This window comes from Octopus bimaculoides, chromosome 8 (assembly GCF_046866305.1).
Source record: "Octopus bimaculoides isolate indiv1 chromosome 8, ASM4686630v1, whole genome shotgun sequence".
Taxonomy (NCBI): Eukaryota; Metazoa; Mollusca; class Cephalopoda; order Octopoda; family Octopodidae; genus Octopus; species Octopus bimaculoides.
In genome coordinates this window covers 55,369,798-55,377,838 of record NC_142935.1, presented here as the reverse complement: position 1 = coordinate 55,377,838, position 8,041 = coordinate 55,369,798, and the positions used below count along the sequence as shown (strand labels likewise).

Sequence of the window (8,041 nt, the reverse complement as noted above, 5' to 3'; positions counted from 1 at the left end):
ATCATGAACTCCCAGGGAGTATCGTAAGGTGGTCCAATTTCTGAAGGGCCGTTTAAATGGGGTCTCACTGCCCCCCACTCCCACTATTTTTACTGCATTTACCTCGCTCCTACACTTATTGATTAAATTGTGATCAGCATGAGTGCTTTGCACATTTGCAGAAATAAGTTTGTGCATTACATTACACAAAGGTAGAGAGCTGCAAAGCAGCCTGATAGTGGGGCTGAAGTTAGCCTGAATGCCGACTGAAGGGCAGCTTCAAAGCTAGTATATATAAATATATGTGTATGTGTGTGTGTGTATAAATGAGTTCAAATGAATACTAGTTAAGATATTATTATTAGTGACAAATCTAAATCATCATTATCATCATCATCATTTAACATCCGCTTTCCATGCTAGCATGGGTTGGATGATTTGACTGAGGACTGGTGAACCAGGTGGCTACACCAGGCTCCAATCTGATTTGGTAGAGTCTCTACAGCTGGATGCCCTTCCTCACGCCAACCACTCAGAGAGTGTAGTGGGTGATTTTACGTGCCACCGGCACGAAGGCCAGTCAGGCGGTACTGGCAACTGCCACACTCAAAATGGTGTATTTTACGTGCCACTTGCACAGGAGCCAGTCCAGCGGCATTGACAATGATCTCGCTCGAATGTCTTTTCACGTGCCACCGGCACAAGTGCCAGGAAGGCGACGCTGGTAACGATCATGCTCAAATGGTGCTATTTACGTGCCACCAGCACAGAAGTCAGACAGCTGCTCTGGCAACGATCACGCTCGAACGCTGCTCTAATTGATAATAATAACAACAAGGACATTAGTGGCTGATGGTGATATTAGCATTAAACAACTATACAATAAATTTATGATTATATTAGAGACTACATGAATCACTTTCTAGCAGGCTGGTGCTTCGTGTACCATCTAATATAATTATGAATTTATTATTTATACACATATATGTGTCTGTGTGTGTATATATTTATATATGTATATATATATATATATATATATATATATATATATATATATATATATATATATATATATATATATGTTTGTATATATAAATATATATATATATATATATATATATATATATATATATATATATATATACTCTTTTACTTGTTTCGGTCATTTGACTGCGGCCATGCTGGAGCACTGCCTTTAGTCAAGCAAATGGACCCCAGGACTTGTTCTCTGTAAGTCTAGTACTTATTCTATCAGTCTCTTTTGCCAAACCACTAAGTTACAGGAATGTAAACACACCAGCATCAGTTGTCAAGCGATGATGGAGGGACAAACACAGATGCACAAACATATACACATACATACATATATATGCATATACATATATACATATATACGACGGGCTTCTTTCAGTTTCTGTCTACCAAATCCACTCACAAGGCTTTGGTCAGCCCAAGGCTATAGTAGAAGACACTTGCTCAAGGTGCCACACAGTGGGACTGAACCCAGAACCACGTGGTTGGTAAGCAAGCTACTTACCACACAGCCACTCTTGCACGTAGAAGAAATGGAATGCTTACAGCACCTAGGTTTCCCAAGCAGTCACCCATCTAAGTACTAACTAGGCTCGATGTTGCTTAACTTCAGTGATCGTATGAGAACCAATGCTTTCAACATGATATAGCCGTAAGCATGTATATATATGTGTGTATGTATATATATATATATATATATATATATATATATATATATATATATATATATATATATATATATATATATATATATATATATATATATATATATATATATATATATATATATATATATATATATATATATAATATATATATATATATATGTACAAATCATTTGTCTTACCATCCCTGTTGTATTCCTGTGAAACTTGGACTTGTTATGAAAAGCATTTTAAACTGTTAGAACAATTCCACCAAAAATGCCTTCATTGCATTTCAAAAATTAAATGGAGTTCTTTTACTCCAAATACAGATGTTCATGCATCTGCAAGCATCACCTCAATTAAAGCTATAATTTTGAGGAATCAATTGAGATGGTGTGGCCATATTGTTCGAATGACAGATGAACCCATGCTGTCTATGGTGAGCTTGCAGAGATGAACCCATGCCGTTTATGGTGAGCTTTCTAAAGAAGGTGAACCAAAAATTGCCTGTCTTTCTATACCTGGTCAGTTTAGAGCAGCTCACTGCAATTTAAGAACTGTGTCAAATCCTCATTAAAGGCCTGTGATATGCAGGAGACTGACTGGGAGAGCAATGCCTGTCATTGCCACAGATGGAGGAAGCAGGTTAAGGAGGGGGTTGACACATGTTTTATGGTGAGCTTGCAGAGAAGAAATACTAATCGGTGTAATCCTAAAAAAAGGTTTAAGGGCAGCATAATGACTACTATGAAGTCACTTGGAATGGTTCCAGAAGATATAGACATCCTTGCTTTGGATTGAGTTGGATAGTGAACAAAGGTGTGGAGTGGAGTAAAAGCATTTGAAGAGGCCAGGATAACGCAAGACTCAAAAGAGATCTAAGGAAGAATGTAACAATTGAGAAGGTGAATGACAATGACCTATTTGAGTGCACAGTCTGTGACAGACAATGCCTGTCTTTGGCTGGCCTCAAATCTCATTTGGGAACCCATGGAAAACAAACCTCCACCAACTATTCTGACTATATGTCTGTGCACACCTCTGAATGCAGTGTATGCCAGAAGGTTTGCAAATCCAACGGAGGCCTCAAAAGACATGCTGAGATCCACAAACAGCAGAACTTAATCTGTAGGTACTAGTGGTCCAAATCAGAGGTGCAATCTATGTAGGTGTCTTTTCAGAACATTGTCTGGTTTAAAAAACCACATCAGACGCCATGATGGTACTAAGGTGTAGGTACAGGAGGTGATCAAACTCTGTATAAGGAGTAGACAACTACCATATGTATATATATATACATATATGTATATATGCACATCTGCAGCAGGAGTTGGACTCAGTTTACAGATGGGCTGAAGATAATAATATGCAGTTTAATGCTGAAAATTTCTAAGCCCTGTACTACCAGCATTCAAAACTGAATACAAAACTTACAAGGTACACTGGTCCACAGGGGATTACAATCCCAGAGCCTAAATCAGTGAAGGACCTGGGCATTGACATGATACCTCTTTCCAAGTGCACATTACCAGGATGATGACAAAGTGCAGACTACTGGCTGGCTGGATTCTGAGAATGTCGAGAATCAGAGAAAAGCATAATTACTACTGGTAACATGGAATCCAGTGCAACCTGTTGAGGAGAGTTGCTAGAAACTCAGCAGGATTTAAAAACAAGACCTGTTGAAAGGTTGGATGAACCTAGTGCAAGCTCAACAGCTATCTAGCAATAGCACAGGTACACAGAAATTCTAGGATAGTGTCCAGCATGCTAGAAGACCACTGGGAATGAGGCACTCCTCAGCTTCTGTTGAAGCATGTATCTTGGAGAAGGTCACTCTGATATAAAACCAGATGTGCAGGGAATGGCGTTGGACATTTTGGGGATCTTTGGTTTGTGCACGTAAGCAGCCCATGCTAGATATAAAGTCATCTCCTTGTGGCCCAAGACAGCGATAGGATTTGGTTGCTGCATGGGTGTTTGAGCAGCTCCATTTGGAGAGGGCATTGCTCACCCAGAGGCTGGGGGAGTTTCTAGAAAAGGTGAACCAAAATTTGCCTGTCTTTCTATATCTGGTCAGTTTAGCGCAGCTCACTGCAATTTAAGAACTGTGTCAAGTCCTCATTAAAAGTCTGTGATATGCAGGAGACTGACTGGGAGAGCAATGCCTGTCATCACCACAGATGGAGGAAGCTGGTTAAGGTGGGGGTTGACACCTTTGAAAGAGCACGTATTCTGCATGAAGAATTTAAGTTGTGGAAAAATGTGACTCTTGGTATGATCTAAAAAAAAAAAAAATGGAGTGGTCATGGTTATTATGACACTTATCAAAGACATTCCAAAAATATGAAATTTGTGGTTCATGATTCTGTAATTCTTTCAGTTTTTCATAATATATTGTTGAATAATGTGTCTTATAATTTGTGTTTATAAGTTGTTAATAGTTAATTTTTATGGAGCTTTAAAAGAAATGGTAATTTTTGCAACAGAAAAGTGAAAATAAATGATAAAGGAAAGAAGTATATTTATTGTATGGTGGCAGATGGTTGTAATGACGATGTGTACAGAAATAATAACTTCTCTTGTTTATGGTTGTAGTCTGCATTGTTCTTGTATGAAAGGAATAATATAGAAAGTAGAGCAATCTTTTAATTTGTTGAAATGAGAATAAAATGGGATATTGGCAAAGGATAGTGAATGAATGGAGAATATGAGCCATAGGAGGAAATTTTTGCATGCAATTAATTTTTTAATACCTCCTGCTGCAGTTGTAACATTCAGATGGTATTAAGGTTCATGGTTTTTTTTAAATATGTAAACCTGTTGCTAATATACAAAAATTCATAAACAATGATATTACTAATGTATCTTTTGATGTGGTAAACCTCTATACCACAATCCAACACCAATATGGCCTAGAGGCAATAAATTTCTGGCTTGAGAAATTCCCCCATGAAATTCCAGACAGAATTGAAAAGAGTTTCAAATACATCCAATACTCTACCCTTTATTACAACACACGACCCAAGAAACACAGAGGTTTACAATATTATCCACCAGAACATCCCACTACAACAAGACCCAAGAATGAAACAAGCATTCGAAATACACAAAATAATCAAAAATAAAAGACAATCAAAGTCCTTCAAAAAATTCCTCCCAAGTGCTAAATTACCTTCCACAATTCCTACACCAACAATGAGAAAGTGTGGCCACCCCAGCTGCAGGACTTGCATTAACCTTATTGAAGACACAGCATACAAATTCAAATCAAGACAGACTTTTACTGTTAAAAATCACTTTACATGTTCTTCAAGAAATTTAATATACGCTATCAAATGTCAAGGATGTAATGAAGATTACATAGGTCAAACAAAGCTTACTCCAAGAAACAGACTGACTATTCACCAGCAACAATTACGAGACCCCAATACTAGACAGATTCCACTGAGTGGACACATATTCCAGGTCTTCCCACTCTACTCTAACTATGTTCAGTGAATATCACAGATGAAGTGCAAATGAACAATGAAATACTTTCATACAAACCAAGACTTAACAAACTTTAACGGTACATACACAAATAACTATTCACACGCAAAATTCATTCTGCCACTTACCATGAGGAAGCTACACAGCTAACAACTTAAACTTTAGCCACTCTCCTTCCAGACAGATTAAAGTTGGAGTGCCTTGATAATAAGTAAACATGTTCACTCAACTGTGTCAACCTTCTTTTTAGGCACAAAATATTCTGTCACATGACACTAATACAGGAAATATACAAAAGGTTGCAAACTTAATCATGTATTCGTTCTCTTCAAACACTTGGCAGAAAGCATTCAGAGCATTGATTGTTTGGACATGTTCAGCCAACCGTGTCAGCCTTAATTTACAAGGCCAAACATTGTCATTTGATACTAACACACGGATGTAGCAGGGAACCCACAAAAATTTCTAAGACCGTTCATGTGACTATCCTCTACCGATCAAATCCTATTGAAAGCATATATTAATTTGAGCTATGAATTCCCTATAAAAATAGAGCAAGCTTCAAACACTAGTCAGAAGCAAGGCAGATGTAACATAAGCCACATCTTTCTATTTGAACTTTTTGAAAATCAGTGTAAATTGTGAAACTGGTTAAAGCTCTAAATATATTAATAAAAATTATTTTAACTATTCTCAGTGCATTTTCAACTTCTATTTTTTAAAGCCTGGTATTTATTCTATTGGTCTCTATTGATGTAAACACACCAACATTGGTTGTCAAGAGGTGGTGGAGGACAAAGACAGAAACAGATATGCACACACACACTAACATACACACACATATGTACATACATGCTTACATACATATGACAGGCTTTTATCAGTTTTCAGCAACCATGTCCACTCATAAGGCTTTGGTCAGCCCGAGGCTGTAGTAGAAAGACACGCCTTCAAAGTGCCACACAGTGGGACTGAACTCAGAACCATGTAGTTGGGAAGCAAACTTCTTACCACACAGCCACACAATACATTTTCCCAACCCACAAAGTTCATAAATAGTTTTAGTGTTGAGAATCTTTTCAATGCCAAAATCTGCTTTTGTATTCTGAATTGCTTCTTGACCAGGAATGCTGCCCTTTGACTGCAGTTTAATTTTGTGACATTTTCACGACAGGAAAGATTACAAAGAAAGCAGAGTGATCTGAACCGTTATCTTTTTTTATTTTTTTGATTATATTTCAATTTCAAAAATGAGATTTTGTAAATATTATTCAGTTTGGTTTTATGTTTCTAAAATCTTTACTTCGATATAAAACTTGTTTATTCAATTCATATTGGTTTTTTTGATAGGTTTTGAATGAATCTGATCATGAAAACCATGAGAAATCACTTGTTTCCTCTGTAAACCACATCTGTGAAGTGAGACCGGTACAACAGTAAAATTATAGCAATTATAATTCTAGAGTAGTGGTTCCCAAACTTTTTCAGTTCTGAGGCCTCATTTCTAATGCCCCACAACCACCACCATCACAGACATAGACCATTTTCTGCAGTAACTTCAAAACAACAGTATTTCACAAATAAAACTTAACCTAATTAACCCTTTATTTATTTATTTATTTATTTTTACATCCATTGCCCCGTTTTGGTCACCCATTATCACCCCATTTTTTGGTTAATGTTGACATTATTAGCTTGAAACGAAAAAAAAAAAAGTGAAATGGGTGTAAAAAAAAATGGTGTAGAAAACGAATCTGAAAACAAAAAGGTGCAGAGACCAATAGGGGTGGGGGTGAGCGAGGGAGAGGCCTTCGGAAAATTCACAAGATTCGATGTTTTTCCCTCATGACTTTTAGGAAAATGGGTTTTTGTTATAAATGAAAAAAAAAAAAAAATTTCCTCATAAATTTCTTTATAATCGTAATCTGTACCGTTCGAAAGATATTTATATAAGATTTCAAAAAAAAAAAAAAAGGGGGGGGGGCCCATTTTCCTAAAAGTTATGAGGGAAAAAAACATCGGATCTTGTGAATTTTCCGAAGGCCTCTCTCCATCCCCATTGGTCTCCGCAAATTTTTTTCAGATTCGTTTTCTATACCTTTTTTTTTTTTTTAACACCCGTTGGACTATTTTTGTTTTTCGATTTCGTTTCCGGGTAATAATGTCAACATTAACACATTTTTCTTCAAAGCCCCACTGGATCTTTTCACCGCCCCCAGTGGGGCACTACTACCCACTTTGGAAAGCTCTAGAGCTTAAGTCGCTTTTTTAAAAATGTTTTTATACATTGTAATTTTAACCATTTAATGTTTTATTAATTTTCCCCTCAAAGAACAGTCTATAATTCTTATTCTTCTACATAAAAAGGCAAAAAAATACAAACACGTATTTATAAAACGGTTTCAAATTTTGGCACAAGGCCAGCACTTTCGGGGAAGTGGGTAAGTCGATTACATCGACCCCAGTACTTAATTCATCGACCCGGAAAGGCAAAGTCAACTCCGGCGGAATTTGAATGCAGAATGTAGAGACGGACGAAATGCCTCTAAGCATTTTGTCCGGTGCACTAACGATTCTGCCAGCTCGCCGCCTTACGTATCTATATAACAGTAATGGGGATTCGAAGAATCAGAACTCACTTACATGTGTGTGTGTGTGTGAGAGAGAGAGAGAGTTTTATGTAAACTGAAATTCTTCCTTGTTTTACTTATGTATGAAAGACAAATAGGGTTAGGATTACCAAGGTATGATCGTAATAACTTTGATACTAAAATTCATATTCTGCATATTGAAGAGTGGCGACGCATTAATTATCTGGTTATTACATCAACTCACTGTGTTTAAGTCAGGGGAAATCAGGAAACAAATAGAGACGTTTCAAGCTAGCCCTA

The 8,041-nt window shown here is 36.9% G+C and overlaps 1 non-coding gene across 1 annotated transcript; it reads right to left on the bottom strand.

Moving 5' to 3' along the window:
• Nucleotides 1-1,550: 1,550 nt before the first annotated feature.
• Nucleotides 1,551-1,669, bottom strand: LOC149134413 (5S ribosomal RNA). Its single transcript, XR_016242971.1, has one exon. It is a non-coding gene; the product is annotated as a 5S ribosomal RNA (ribosomal RNA).
• Nucleotides 1,670-8,041: the final 6,372 nt, after the last annotated feature.